The following is a 16,035-nucleotide window of genomic DNA, read 5'->3' on the forward strand; positions in this document are numbered from 1 at the left end:
CATCACAGCAGAACAAAGTTTGAGAATATATGAAAGTAGGCACCTGTTCTTCCCATCATGGTCTTGAACATCATTTGAAACTAAATATAATAGCATTTGTGTAACACACGTATAGCATAGGACTGCTAAAAAAAATAAAACTCATACAAATGTGGTCTTACATATTTTCTACACTTCCTCTTTTTTTTAACTTTGTTCGTGTATTTAAAATTATCCTGCTAAGCTGCAGAAATGATACAGTAGAGAAGTTTCCATTAAAAAGTAATGAAGTAAGACTAAACCTGAACAATTTAAATGCAAGTTCCTCAGTGTTGCCTTACCTTTTGCCCTTTTGTTGCCAACAAACTATAGACTTCTTGTCTAGAATTTTTCTTACAGACACTATGATTTTCCTGTGTGATCAATATCTAAATAAAGTACCCAGATAAATGTTTTCCTTGGTTAATGTCAAAATTTTTTCCTTGACCATAAACATGAATCAATACTTTTACCCAAATGAATAAGTTGTCAAAACTTAAAGTTCAAGATTAGTTTGAGGAAACTCAGTTCCAGGAACTAGAAGTGACTTGCACAGGGTCACTTGGATGATCAATGGAAGTTCAAACACTCCCAGGACAAAATTATTTGATGACACCCTACTACTCCCTAAACAATAGTGAGTTGCTAAACACAGTTGTCATAGAGAACAGTATGACCCAAGGAAATTCAGTGATTCCCACAGAAATATTTACACAGCTGAATTTGTAGAGGTTATGTGGTGGTTCAAAAGGAAGAAGGAGCCTTTAGTTCTGTGCATCACACCTTCAAGGAAATTAAAGAAATATAGTGAAATCAAGTTAGAATTACAGAGTTCCAAGATATAATGCAAGAATATTTAGTGTTGTATAATTTATAATTGTAAAAAATCAGAACTATCATAAATGACAATAGGGGAATGACTCAATGAATCAATAGAACACTCTGCAAATGTAAAAATAATTTTTCGACAGGGATCTGAGGTCATGTAAAAGTAGTTATAGAATCTGCACCGTTGGTACTAGAGAAACATGGCAGGCCAAGGGTGGCAGTTACCAAGGTACACTTTAAGAGGATTTGTAACTTCCACTTTTACCCTCTCAGAATGCTTGCCTTTGGAATCCAACAATCCTGTAAGAAGCTCAAGCTCTACTATAGAATGAGAAAGGCCTTAGGGAGAGAGATTCTGGAAACTGAGTGGCCATTTTGGATGTTCTGGCCCCAGTGGATACCTTGAGCAGATAAACTGCCCAGCTGAGCCCAAGCCTATAAAATCATGAAACATAATAAGCCATTTTGCTTTTAGCCACTAAGTTTTGGGGTGGCTTGTGATGTAGCAACAGGTAACTGAAAAGGTGGGGTAATGCAGAACATCTCCCAATACAAATGTTTAGAAATGAGAGATAAATTATAACAAAAAAAAAAAAGTTTAAATACACAGCTCAACTGACATGAAAGCAAAGGTGCCAGAAAAAAGAGGAATTTGAAAGCCAAAGCAATACTGTGGTGAGCTGAAGATGGAGTTTCCCTGAGGGCTGCAGATTGGTCGTTGATGCTCAGACAGGCCCTATGGCTAGATCCTTGCATTCTAATGCCCACCTGGGACCTGGAGCCAGTCAAGGGGAGATGTTAGAACTGATACCTTTACATAGATAAATCTGGGATTTCTAGCTCAAGAAGTTAACAAGGAGACTTTTGTCTGCCCAGAGTGCTGTGTGGGGAAGGAAAAAGCCTCCTATGACAAGTAGAAAATACAAATGCACCATGAATTTGATATGCAAACTTATGCCACCCAAAGTTAGACAGCAATACACAGACTGTATATTTAATAGTTGATTATAGACCAGTATTACTCCTGCTATAGATAACAAATGGAAATGTGAACCTATCAGTTGGAATTCCCACAGAAGAAAAAAAATTCTCTGAAGTTGAATTCACAATTTTAAGATTTACAAAACACACAAGGAAGTAATCCACCATGAGTGAGAATTGGTGGGTGAAATGACAGGATGATTAGCGCTATGAAAACTTGAGAGAGTAGAAAATTCTGAAGATTTTATAGAATATGTACATTTAAATGACAAAAAAGCAGATATAAAACTGTAAGAAAAGGACAACACTATGAAAAATTAAGAACAATTTGGGAAAAGCTAATAAACATATAGTGATATGAATGACACATGAGGAGACATGAGGGCTGGAAGGAGAATGACCAACGTGTTTGTCTTCAGTACACGTTCTGAAAGGAGACAGTAGATAGTATTTGAAAAATAGTGGCTGAGGATTTATCAGAAATTGATAGAAATCATGAGTTTTTAGTTAAAAGAAGAATAATAAGTCACAAGGACATGTTTAAAATAAACCCAACACAGGCATTGCAGAATACTAGAGACAATGAGAAAAAAAGTAAAACAATTAGAGGGAAAGGAGAGTTAACCTAAAAAGAAATAAGTATGGCGTGGACAGCAGGCTTCCCAACATCAGGAATTTAGTTCAGAAGACAGTAGAATAATTCTGAGTCTTCAAAACTTGAGTAAAAACAATTGTCAGTATAGAGTTCTATACTAGTTTCACTATCATTTAGGAAGATAATAACTGCCATTTTTCAGGAAAAATTTTGATAGTCAAAGAAGATATTCGTAGGCTTGTTTGAGGGGTACGAAACATATAAATGACTGTTAAGAAGATAATTCCTTGCTAAATCTATGAAATCTACGATTTTTCATCTAACAAATGGTTTCTCCTTGTCTTTGGCAGGGGCACAAGATAAAGCAAAGGAACAAAGAAATGGAAGTCAATCACGGTCTTCGGCATTGCAGGCCTCTCCTGGCCCTGGGGGGGGGTGGGTGTAGGAAGACAGTAGTGAAAGTTGTAGAGGAGGGGGGTGTGGGGGGGGCAAGTCCCACAGAAGGACAGGGAATCCTTTGCTCTAATTTCTCCAGCTGCATTGTGTTCTGTTTACCTGCAGAAAAAGAAAGAAAAAAAAAGTTTCCTTGAACTTGGTGAGGGGCCCCACGTTAATGCATCTTTCAGGCACTATGCCTGTAATTTCTGTTTTTTTCTCTCATGACTTTTCCCAGGGTCACCGTGGCACGGTGTAACACTCACATGTGTATCCTGGCCCCTGTCTGCTTTCTCGATTATCTCACAGAGCTGGTCGATACAGTGGTTTCTTCAAAGAAAGAGACAGATGATGATCCTTTGATATACTGCAGGCTAAATTTCAGGAATCCTCAAGCCCAATATCAGTATAATCCCCAGACAAAGGAGGCAGGAAAGGAAAATGGGCAAAATGCTCAGAAATAACTTGGAAAAAGGTCAGGACAGTGAATTGAAAATGGTATTTTATTCAGAGATTCCCAGGGTACAGTTCTGTTCCAGGTGGTTAATGAGGAATGTGGAAGGAGGATTTCATCCAGAGCAGAATGTAGAGGCGTTACCATGAAGACGGGTGCTAGCAGCCATTGGGGGCTTTCCCTTCCCAGCCAGGACTGCAGGTGCATTCTTCGACCCTGACCTTCCACACAGCTCACCTGGTTTATGAGATCTTTATTGTGTGCTTCGGCATAGAGCCCACCAAGTGAGATGTGACTCTTAATGACACAGTTGGAAGGGATGACACTCTTCAAGTGTTTTAGTTAAGAGAGGGGGCTGCTACATTTAGAATCCAAACATATGCCTATGAATATTAAAAGTTCTACTTGAAATCTCTCGTTTTATATACGCTTTTCATAAGAGAACCTTTTGTCTTTACCCAAGGTTTGAGGGCCCACAGAAAGATTCTCATTTGAAGTTAGAGGCAAGTGGAGGTCTTGCTTACAGTTCTGGCTTGCTTTTAAATAGTCTGCTTTGTTCATGCCAAATCCAAAACTACTTTGATAGCTCATCCCCTCTCCCAGAAATCCCTTGATTATGGCCTTGAAGGGGAGAAGCAGCATTACTAAGCCAAGGTTCCAGTGGTACAGTGGGCACAAGGGATGAGGGGCCAAGGAGAAAGTCAGAAGTCGTCACAAATGTCTGTCCCGGAGACAACATCAGCAGCGATCCTCATGAGGCAGAATGCCCGCTTCCCACGCTTCCCACAGCTCCCCGAGGTTCTAAGAACAGTCTATTTTTTTCTGAGGAAACTGATATCGCTTCTTGCGTATCTTGTCAAATCCACCTTCCTTATAAGGTCTTTAGAATTGTAAGTTATTTATATATATATAAATATATAAATATATTTTTTAGTGGAAGGAGAAAAGTAATGGATCAAATTGGGTATTTCTAAAATCAAAGGGTGTTCTATTTTCTAAATATTCCATGGAGTTCTTCAGTTTTGCTCTTTCCTCTATGGAAAATTCACCTTCTTCTCTTTCTATGAATTTTGTTTTGGCCTTTCTGAATTTGTTGCCTCTCTGAATGGCTTATTTGGCATATTGGAATCATTAGCAAGTTATATTTCTGCATATGTAATATGTTCTAACATCCTGTATAAAAAAAAAAATGCTTACCAACCTAACAGCAATGATTTTTAAGGGACCTCATGATTTTGGAACATGGCCATTTCTTTCTGCTGTTATTTTACAGCTTGATATGGAAATGGATATGTCCCCTTCTGCCATTACACATCGCTTTCTAGAAAAACAAGGAAAAGTCCCATTTTAAGTGATCTGTGAAATGATGTCATACAAATACTGATAGTTTCTATATTTCATGCCATCTTTATAACTTAATTGAAAGTCGCCATCATTCTGTGAAGGACTGGACAAGAGTAATCTGCTAGGAGCCCATTTTCCTGTGACTCCCACATGTTAGTGCTACTCATGCTCAGTAATGAGTTACAGTTGAAAACAACATGCTGGAGACAAGAGGGATGGGGACTTCTTAATGGACAAAGATGAAAGAGACCTAATGTCCCTGTTAGGACCCGTGGAGATTGGAATTATTTCAGTCGGGTGTTCTCTTTATCATCCACGACAGCCATTTTTATTCCTTCATTTTAAATGTGGGTGGGGTAGGAATGGGGGAAGGAATTCTCTGCCTGAAAACTGCAGGAAAGGAAAGAAATCTTTGAGAACAAAACTAAGAGAATGAGGAGTAAATATCATAGCCCCATTCCTGAATTTGTTTAAACTTTTTTTATGATTAGATTGTGTTTTCATTTTTGCCTCATTATGCCTTTTGGTTGCTGTTTGGTTATAAGATTTTATCCTTAAAACGAACAATGAAGTTACTTTCCATTTCAATAGTAAGATATTAAAAATCTAGCTGTTGGCCAGATCGAAGACACCTCAACACAGGAAACCCCTTTTTTTCGCTGGTGCTGTCATTGAACAGGCTATACAATGGAAAATTTGAAAGGCAGATTGATTCTGCTGCACATGAATCCTGGATGTCAATTTCCAACCTCACTTCTGCCAGGCTGTGTGGCAAGATGGCTTACAGGAGGGAGAGGGGGAGAAAAATAGCCCCATATTAGTCATGTTTGCATACAGAGGATCAAAGTAGGCTCTCAACATAATACAGGTATCCCTGCTTTTTGAAATTGCATTACGCCGCTTTGCTTTTATGAAAGACCTACATTAGTACCTGCTACTGTTAACCTAAAGAAATCCCAAGAGGGCTTTTGCTTTTAGGAAAACTGGAAGCTTAGGAGAATGGCCCCACCCAGCTCCTTCCCTGGGAACTACACTCAAGTGTCTCAGCATCAAGCCACCATAGCTTTGACCTGTGTCTGTGAGCATCTGTATTTTATCTCATTTTATTTTGTGCATCCATTAGCAAGATGTGCCCTGTGGTATCAGAAAAGGGTCTGGGAAGGCTCAAAAATATTTCCATATAAATTAACGGTAATTGTTTCTTTGCATTACACCATTTCGGCTTAAGGATAGGTTTCATAGGAATACTACTTTCCCATAGCAGGAGAAACCTGTAGTCCTAATTAGAAAGGTATTCGTTGTAAGAGAGACAAAGGGGCTTTTCCTCTAGCTAGTAACTATTCAGATGATGGACAGGTCTTCTTTCATAAAAGCTTACAAAGGAGGCATCCAAAATACTGTCTGTGATAGTGGGTCACATATTAGTCACCGCAGCTAATTGTAAATCTTTCTATGAAATCCTGAAAAGCCTCTTTGTGAATTAATACCGTTCTGCTTGATGCACTTGATTCGAAATGACTTTTCTCTGTATGTGGTGCATGTCAGCCTTGCTTTGAAAAATAACAAAGTTAGCAGAATATGTTCAATATATTTTCTTGGGGAATAGGGTTTTTATCATATGATTCATTAAGGATTTGCCTTACCCTGACATTTGTGATATAAAGGAAAATCAGAAAAAAAAGTAATTTTCTTGATCAAGATATGTTTTTACTTAATGCAAATAAATGTAGTCTGTTGCTTGCAAGGAAAAAAAATGTCTTCTGATATCTGGTATAACCTGCTAAATAGAATAATATGTGCCTCTTTTGTTAAAACAGCATTTAAATGCTGGACTGCTTCGAAATCTGTTTGTTTCTTTTCATCTGTGCCATACGCTAAGAAACTTAAACAACTGTTGCCTTCATACTATATTTGTTAGAGCAGAATACGAATAAAATTGGTTTGAGAGGATAAGGTGGAATTATCTGTGTCTTGTGAAATTTGTTTTTTAGCATAAGCAATTAATAACTCACAATGTTCTTTTAATGAGACGTATTTGGTTGCAAATCCTGTATTTAAAATTGCCCCATAAGGCAGCTTTAACTTACCAATAGTCTTCCCTTACTGAGACTGGTCAATGTTTTGGCCATGTTTTTCAAAATTAGGGGTGCCTGGGTGGCTCAGTCAGTTGAGTGACTCTTGGTTTCAGCTCAGGTCATGATCTCAAGGTCATGAGATCGAGCCCCACATGGGTCTCTGCACTCAGCATGAAGTCTGCTTGAGATTCTCTCTCTCTCCCTCTCTCTGCCCCTCCCCCCGCTCATGTACTCTCTTTCTCTCTAAATACATAAATAAAATCTTTAAAAAAATAATTAAACTATAGAGTAGTTTGTACAGACACACGTCCCAATGCAATTTTTTCTCGGAATGCTACTAGATAGTGAGTTACCCTAGCAACAGCCTCTGAAGCGCAAGATAGAAGTTGTTGAGATGAAGATCATGATTCCACGAACATTGATTCATCCTTCAGAACCCACCATCCATTACCGGAATTCTTTTTGAGAATCTTTTATGAGCCAGCCACTGTGCCGGCTATGGGATCACTATAACCATGATCCTCCTCAGTCTATTGTTGATGGAATTATGATGGAATTACACAATTGTTAAAGAGTTTGGCAACAGATCAACAAAAATCGCTATGGGAAAAACTCAATGTTCTTTTGAAAATGGAAATATGTATTCCATCAGATTTAATTCTCTCCATCTCCTCCAGAAGAGATGCTTTCAGGTTTACTGTTCTAGAAGGTAATAATGAAAGCCAATCCCTTTACCCAATAAAGACAGAGACTTAATAGTTAAAGGAGAATATGGTTTTTCTAAAACTGCTTTACCAGACGAGCATTTTTTCAATAATAAATGAAGTTCGATGAGAAAAGAATTATAGTCTTATGCTGCAATGGGCAACCTCAACACAAATGCCTCAGAGTGACAGCAAGGATAATTTGACATGATTCTAGCATTGCCAGATGCATTTTTTTAAATCTACATCCAATTTTCCATCTCTTGGCCTGTCACTCTTATGTTCCTTCCCCACCACTCCTGCCCCTGTGCCTTACTTCATACAAAGGTGTCATTAAACATTGCTTAACTTTACGGGTGGTTCTCAGGATGGAAAGGGACGATACCCATTTACGTTGTTCTGGCCAGGACTCTGGCCCGGCTGTGGGGCTTTGAGAAACAAAGTACCTCCATCTCTTGGTTTGGCAGATGGAAATACCGATACATTCCTGAACTCTCTTACAAATTTAAATATAAAGTGCCAAGATATTATACTTTGCCACTTGATAAATTATTAACATTAGATTCTGCTATTTGATACTGTAGGCAAACGGCCTTTTCTTGAGCTCAAGACTCTTTACCAAAAGAATAAATGATCCCTACATTTGGATGGTAAGTATGAAATCCTTTCTACTGAAGTTGATTTAAATTTTGCCCTTAAATTAAAGACCCATGAGAATAAGAAAGAATTGTTTTATAAAATTTAGAGAAGTAGGAGATTTGCGTTGTTAAAACATGTACGCACAAAGTACTGACCCAGTGTTAATCTTTTTACGGAATCGTTTTTCTGATAATAGCTAAAGTGGATCTATGAATAAAGAAGAAAGGAGGTACAGCTCTATCTTTTGGTTAACATGCATGGAAGGATATAGATTTACAAGGAGGTAATTATACTAACATACACTTTCCTTCCATGGAGGGAGGAGTATACTTCCTCTGACATTTGACTTGACGATATAATTTGCTTTGGCCAGTGATATGTGGGCAGAAATGGCGTATGTCACTTCAGGCAGAAGCTTGAAGACTCGTGCTCTTTCTTCCCCTCTACCACAATGACCAGCAATATCCCAGGTGGGCTGCTCTGTCAATGAAGAGCCCAGTATGAAGATGTGGAGATGAGTTTCAGGCAAGCCCCACTGAGAAGGTGACATGAATGAGAAGTAAACCTGTACTTTGAGATACAGGTGTCATTTGTTAGCTTAGTATAACCTCGCCTATACTATGCATGTAAATAACAAGTTCATGAATTTATTAGATCTGCCTCTCTAACCCATCTTGTGGGACTGTCAACTTGGCCGGCACACTGGCCTTCTGCCCATTCCTAGAATAGGCCAAATTCTCTCCAGGCTCAAGGCCTTTGAACTTGAAAACTCTTCCCGTTCTCACTTGGCTGCTACTTTGTTATCCTTGAGATTTCAGCTGCAATGTCCCTTTTAGAGACGTCTTGTGTTTGTCTACCTAACACTACTTAATTACCTAACATCACTTCAGAAAACTTACAATAATTTGAAATTGTTTATTTGTTTACAAGGCAGGGTTAAAAATTCATATGATTCAGGAGCCTGGGTGGCTCAGTTGGTTAAGCGATTGACTTTGGCTTAGGTCATACTCCCGGAGTCCTGGGATCGAGTCCCACATCAGGGTCCCGGCTCAGTGGGGAGCCTGCTTCTCCCTCTGACCCTATCCCCTCTCATGCTGTTTCTCTCTCTCTCTCTCTCTCTCTCTCTCTCTCAAATAAATAAATAAAATCTTTAAAATAAATAAATAAATAAATAAATATCATATGATTCATCTCAGATGTGCAAAATAATGTAGCTTCCACCCCCCACTAACTGAGCTTGCCCTATTTCCAAACCTCTATCCAACTGGTTAGAGGGGAATATGGGAAAATAATTTAACCTATCAGTTCTGGGTATCAGGTTTTCCAGTTTAAAATACTAATTGAGGATAATGATTTGGTCTTAAGTTTTCAAACTCTCCACTGAGGCTATTTCTTGCCACTTAAATTGTTATACCCCCTCCCTTAGATAAAGGCCTTATTTTCTAATCCTTGTGCAATAAAACTAACAATTAACAAATAAATTTAAATATTAAAACAGTAGTTCCTATGACATTTAAAAAGTAATTTCCTTAATACTTTGTCAAGTAGGGTATCAGGAATAAAATGACAGACTATTTAGAAAGTCACAAAAATAAAAAGAACACTATTAAAAAAATGTGGGATACAGCCAAAACTATACTTAGAGGGAAATTTAGTCTTAAATGACTTAATTGTTTGAAATGGTGAGAGAGAGACAAAACACTTTTAAAAACATTCAAATTTAGATTTTAGAACAAGAAAAAGATCCAAAGAAAATAAAGATACATATATATAATATATATAAAGGCTACTATATATATTACATATATAAAATGAGATGCATATATATATATATAATGAGCTAAGAAAGTTTTAAATAGTAAAGTAGATTTAACAATCTATTGATTCTTTGAAAATCCACTAAATAAATCTTCAGCAACTATTCTGAATAATTTTAAAAGGATAGCAATGAGGAAATTTTAAGTACAATGAAATTAAATTTTATGCATAACTATAGAACAAATAACAGTGAAAGAAAATGGAGATTTTCTTTGAAATAAAAATTACCAATATTGATACAACATGAAGTAGAAAACCCACAAAAACAAATTCATGGAAGAAATGAAAAAAGATCTCAAAAAGCTTCCCAAGCTAACCACGTATGCCTATTTATCTATCTTTCTACCCACATAATGTGTACAGATTGTCAAAAACCTAGGAATAATCATAGGCAATATTCTCAATTTGTTTTGATTTCACAGTGTTTCCATAATGGAATCATCCAGTATGTGGCTTTTTCACTTGGTGGTACCACAAGCCTCTTCTTGTCAATCAAGAATTTTCCTAAGTTATTTTAAAATATTTTATCATATGGCTCAACTTTATGTTATCACTTCCCTATTCTATGACACTTAGGTTACTTTACAGTTTTCCCTACTTTAAATCAAACTGCAATGCACACCTTTGGTCACAAATTTTTATCTTCATCAGGGCATGTTTGCAGAAGACTTCCAGGGTTTCTAGCAGTTAGGAAATGAGAATTTCCATTTTGTAGAATCCTCACTGCCCTGGAGCCTCCTACAAATACACACCCAAAAGGTATCAGTCTGAAAAATGGTTTGTCAGTAGTATGAGTTTGCTCGCATTTCTTCATTTCCCAAAGAGGCTGAGCAGATTTGTCAGTTTTCTGTGTTTCCAGATTGGAAAATTAATCTGTGTCCTTTGATCATCTGTCATTTGGGATTTTGATTTTTTAATTGATATTTGTATATATAACTGTTTATTGAGAGTATTATCTTTTCATATTTCCTGCATATAATTTTCTACTTCTGCTTTTTGTTAGAATTTTGATTGTGATACTGTCTAACATATAGACTTCTATGTTTCTATGCCCGCAAATCTCCCTTTCCCTTTGTACTGGTTTAGATTACTTTTGTAGGTGACATTTATTATGTCTGCTGTGTATCCATTCCTGGATACTTCAGGTGATGAAGCTTTTAAGCCTAGTAGAAAACTCCTTTTATGTATTTTCTGGAGCTCACCTTCCAACCCTACTCTCTACAAGTGGGAGACATGGGATCCAGGCTGGCCAATCACAGTATTTTATCTGCCTGTGCTCAGGGATTGGTTTACAGGCCACACGACCCAAACTGGACCAATTGATGACTTCCCTAAGACTTTTTATGTGATTACTGGGAGAGAAAAAAAAATCACAAATCATAGTGAACATGGAAACCTGGAGATTTGGGCAGTTATTTTTCCTGACTCAGTTACGTAAGCCAATAAATTCCCTTTTAAGCAAGTTTGAGTTAGGTTTCTGGCTCTTATAACTGAATGGCTCTCCAACTCACCCTGATTGAAAGTAAAAATCTTAAAATGTCCTAAGGGTTCCATGTGATGTCTCACACACATGCACACACTGTCCATTACCTCTGCAAACTCATCTTTTCCTATTCTCCTCCATGGTCTTCACTACTCCAGCCACACTGGCCTCCTCAGAGGGGCCAGGCATGTTTCTCACCTTAAAGCTTTATGCTAGCCTTTCTAGAGTTTTTTTCCTCCAGATGTATATATGGCTACATTGCTCACCTTGGAGTCTGCTCAAAGCTTTCCTAGCAAGGCTAATCACGACCACCGTCTCTAATGCTACAAAAGACACTGAGCTCTGGGCTTCCTTATGGGCTCTACTTTTCCCCCTCTTCCATGGTACTTACCACTTTCTAATATACCATCTAATTTACTTTTTCATTACATCCATTTTATAAAATATTATTGAAAAGCTCCCTCTGCTCCATGAGGAAAAGATAGGCTTCATGACACCAGAGACTTACCTGCTTTGCTCCCTGAAGAATCCCAAGCACCAGAGAAGTACCTCATTTGTATTAAGTGCTCATTACATATTTGTTCTGGAAAGCCCTTGGCAAATTCCCTTCTATGAGACCTGTGACCTGCCTGACTGGGTTTTTTTCCCCCCTCTTCTTTCTTTTTTGGGAAAAAATGCAGAGAAGAGATGAAATTAAACTATCACACAAGTAAACAGGAGGCTCACACCCTGTCCCAGAAGAAGAGTATCAGAACAATAAGAGAGCTAATAATGGTCAGAAAATTAATGTGAGAACTCTGTTTGGTTCAGAAACTATGTCTACTCCCTATTGAAGGCGGAAACAAACCAAAAACAAAGTTTCTGTGGTCCTTCTCTTTATTCTAGGGTAGGCGGTGATGGGGCTGTTTAGGTAGAATCATCTAGGCTACCCTGGGCAAACAATGTTCATCTCAATAGCTGAACACAATGATGGTTGACTTCTCACTTGCATCACAGCCCCTTGTGAGTTGGGCAGCTCTCCTATAGGCAGTGACACCTGGACCCGGGTTCCCTCTACCCTGTGACTCTCTCACCTTGGGCAACTTTTCTTTAAGGTCACCATGGAACAAAAAAAGAGAATTATTAGGATCCAAGCACAGAAGGGATTGCACAACTGCTGCCCATATTTCATGGCCACACTCAGTCACCCACTCTGACTGCTGGAAAATGTAGGTTGGCCAAATACCCAGCAGAAAAATGAAATGTGTTTGATGATGACCTAGCATTTCTTCTGCCTCGGAAGCAGAACAACTCTCTGCTTTGAGACAATGCTGTGTGCTAATAATAAGCCCTCTATTTCCACTCCTCAAGACCAAATGAATCACATTGGTTTAGGGAGAGAGCATCAGCTGGACATCTTAAATGATCGAAACAACCCCATGGTGGGCAGAGGACTAAACAATGGGTGGGGGAAAAAAAATCTGAGTGTTGTTCTGCATTGTCTTGGATAAAAGCTTAACAACATAGTATAAAAAGCTTGGCCTGACTTCTATCACTTGTCCTGGAACTGTTTTGTTTTTTATTTTTCTTTTGTTATTAAAAAATCACAAGAAGACCGGGTCCAGGGGAGGAGTATATGTCTGATTTTTTTTTTTTGAAGTCCTAAAATGTAGAGCTCTTGAACTTCAATCATCTTTCCCTGTCTAAAGATAAGGAATTATTCCAGATGTTACTTATATTTCCTTTTCTGTTTTTGTTTGTCTGTGTATGTGTATGACCCCACTCCTACATCTACATCTTAATGTGACTTGCATTTATTTTGGTTTTTGGTATTTTGTGGGAATGAACTTGATCAAGTAGCTTTAAAAATATTCCCAGCCCCAAGTATTAAAGAACACATTGAGATCCTATTGCCCTGAATTTATTTCTTTAACATACATTTATGTTCTATTTATATAAAGATCTAGTTTCTTGGCTACATCTTCCTTTGGTTTCTCTAGTGCCACTGTTTTAATTAATGTAGTTTTATAATATGTGCTGATGTGTATTAAGACAAATTCAATGCCTTCACCCTCCTTCATTTTCAAATGTTCTTGGCCATTACTCATTGTTCAGTGTTCTAGATAAACCTTAAAATAGCTTTGTCATATTTCCCTCCTAAAGATAGTTTTTCTGTTTCTATTCCCCCCCTCAACATCCCCAGAAAAATGGATAAGCCAGTCAGTTTAGTCAGCTCATGCTTAGTTCAGACAGTAAGGGGGAGGGCATCTGTTATAAATGCAGCTTCCTGAAATGTTCCAGAGAAGAACAACACTCCTGTTCATCCCTGGCCTTCTGACAAGGCTGGGTTGTGGTCTGAATAACAATCGGTCCCTGAATATTCTGCTTTGGAGCCTTTTCCTGCCTATCTTGGCATCCAGTCTCTTCAATCTTATCTGAGTCATTTGGTTCTGCCTAGTGAGTGGAGAGGTGAAAGCTAGGTAAATATCACTGTGTCTTGAGTAATCATCATCCACTTTGCAAACAAGTACTCAAGGGCTCAACGGAGCTGGTCCACAGGGCTTTATCTGCAGAATCCAAAGGCATAGGAATATAGCACGTAGTTACTAAATGTTCCAGCTGCTGCTGCTTGGGGATGAGTTCTTCCTGAAGCAAACTGAAATGCAGTCACCTGGCTTTGGATTCCATTTCACCTGATACCTGGTGCTGGCATTATCCAGCTCAACTGAGACAGCAACCTAGCCTGACAAAGACAGGACTGCATCAAACCTGCTGGGTCCTCTTTAAAGGATCCAGACCAGCCGGGCGGGGAAACAGTTGTCTTGACAAACAGAAAGTACAATAAATATGGAAAGAGAGTAAATATGTAGTTAATGTTAAATAACATTAATTGTTCTACTCACTTTATATATGTTAACTCATTTAATCTCGACAACAATTCGATAGGTACTCTTATTATCCCCCACTTTATAGATGTGCAAACTGAAACACCAAGAGACTAAGTATTTTGCACAGGGCCACACAGCTAGTGAGCAGTAGGAACACAGGAAGTACCAAAGCCTTATACTAGGGATTCTCAAAGTTGCCAAAGCATCAGAATCACCTGGTGGCTTGATAAATGGCAAATCCCTGGACCCCAACTTCACAGTTTCCCATTCATGAAGTCAGGGGCAGGAAGCCAAGATTTTACATTTCTGTTAATTCCCAGATGCTGCTACTGCTGCCCTAGGAGCCCTACTTTGAGAACCACTGCACTGTGCCACAAAGAAATGATTGGCAGGTGTGTTCCTGTGAAGGTGAGAAAAGATTAAATAGACGTGGGGAATGATTAAGCCATGCCTCTCATTCTCATTTTCTAAAATCAGAATATCTATGTTCTAGTTCCTAAGGCAACCCAAAGCTGACATTGCGTACAAGGTGTGACTTTCTTCCTATTATGTTTGGTGGTAGGCAGCTATCCAAATATTAGAGAGTATTAAGAGCACTGGTTGGCACATCAAAACACCTGGGTTTAAATCTCAGTCCTGTCATTTACCAGCTGACTTAACCTAAGCCTCCATTGTCATATCTACAAAAGAGTGATGATAATTATTTATTGCTTGGGATTTTAGTAAAGGCAAATTTCATCCATGTACACACACACGCGCGCATGCATTTGCATATGCATTGCCTGGCACATAGAAATAATGGTTGTTATTTATTTTATAAGAAGAGCTGGTATCCTTTCTTCCTCTCAGACACCAGCAGAGGAATTTAACTTTGAGAAGCCACTGAAGTAAGATTTGCCAGGCTTACACGGGGCACCCAAACTTTCTTTACAGCTTATAACTGTGACAGGGATAATAAGGAGAGTATGTGTATTTGACAATCTGCTGCCACCCTGCTCCTGTTGAAAAAAGAGAGAATTATTGTCTGACTCATTTCAGGGGCCATCTTTCCTTGTGCAGAAGAAACAGATGAACTGGAGAAATGGAAGGTGCCAGAAAGTGAGGGACAATCTATACCATGGGAGCCTGGGTAACTGGTCCAGAAAAACAGAGACATCTTGAAATAACTTTACTATAAATGGGTACCCTCTCAGTCAATAATTAAAGGGTTTTTTAAAGTTCTCTTTATCTAATTACTATTTCATTCATCTTTTCAAACAACTACATATTGAGCCCCTGCTATGTATCAGCCACTACTCTAGGTTCTGGAGATACAGGAGTGAACAAAACAGGCAAAGAGGCCCTTGATATGGAGCAGGGGAGGAAGATCCAGAGACTGTGGGGAACATGGGCAAGACCAGAAAGTAAAGACCTGAAAGAAATGAGGACACTAGCCATGGGGCCATCCACCAGAAGAGCATCTGGTAGAAGGAACAAGTGCAAAGACCTGGAGGTTGGCCCATGCCCGGCCTCTGAGAACCTCTAGCATGAGTAAGTGCAGGAGGGGAGGTAGGAGGTAGAGTGGGACAAAAGACCAGGTCCCATCACAGAAGTCCTCGTAGGAAGATGGGTGGACATTCACAGGCTTTGAAGCAGAGGAGAGAACATGATCCAACTTTGAAAGGAACAACACAGAGTAACATAGTGCAGCTCAACTCAGTCTCTAATTTGGAAGTGGATATAGAGGAGGGAAGACAGAAAAAGAGATCAAAGGGCAGAGGTCCAGGAGAAAGATCTGGGTAGAGATCAAACCAA

At 38.7% G+C, this 16,035-nt stretch overlaps 1 protein-coding gene and 1 long non-coding RNA gene across 3 annotated transcripts in view; both read left to right on the top strand.

The window, feature by feature from the left end:
- The window catches only part of MACROD2 (mono-ADP ribosylhydrolase 2), a 2,080,661-nt gene extending 2,073,731 nt beyond the window's left edge, over positions 1-6,930 (top strand). For both annotated transcript variants that reach the window (XM_073878419.1, XM_073878420.1), the window contains one exon: positions 2,773-6,930. The gene's annotated coding sequence lies outside the window, so the exon portion shown is untranslated. The remainder of the gene's footprint in view (positions 1-2,772) is intronic.
- A 1,087-nt stretch (positions 6,931-8,017) lies between these two features.
- On the top strand, positions 8,018-15,427 carry LOC141370251 (uncharacterized). Its single transcript, XR_012374146.1, has 3 exons — positions 8,018-8,084; positions 14,562-14,649; positions 15,280-15,427. It is a non-coding gene; the product is annotated as an uncharacterized lncRNA (long non-coding RNA).
- Positions 15,428-16,035: the final 608 nt, after the last annotated feature.

Source organism: Callorhinus ursinus, unplaced genomic scaffold (genome assembly GCF_003265705.2).
Source record: "Callorhinus ursinus isolate GAN/ISIS: 27379988/994484 unplaced genomic scaffold, GSC_fseal_2.0 scaffold29, whole genome shotgun sequence".
Lineage (NCBI taxonomy): Eukaryota > Metazoa > Chordata > Mammalia > Carnivora > Otariidae > Callorhinus > Callorhinus ursinus.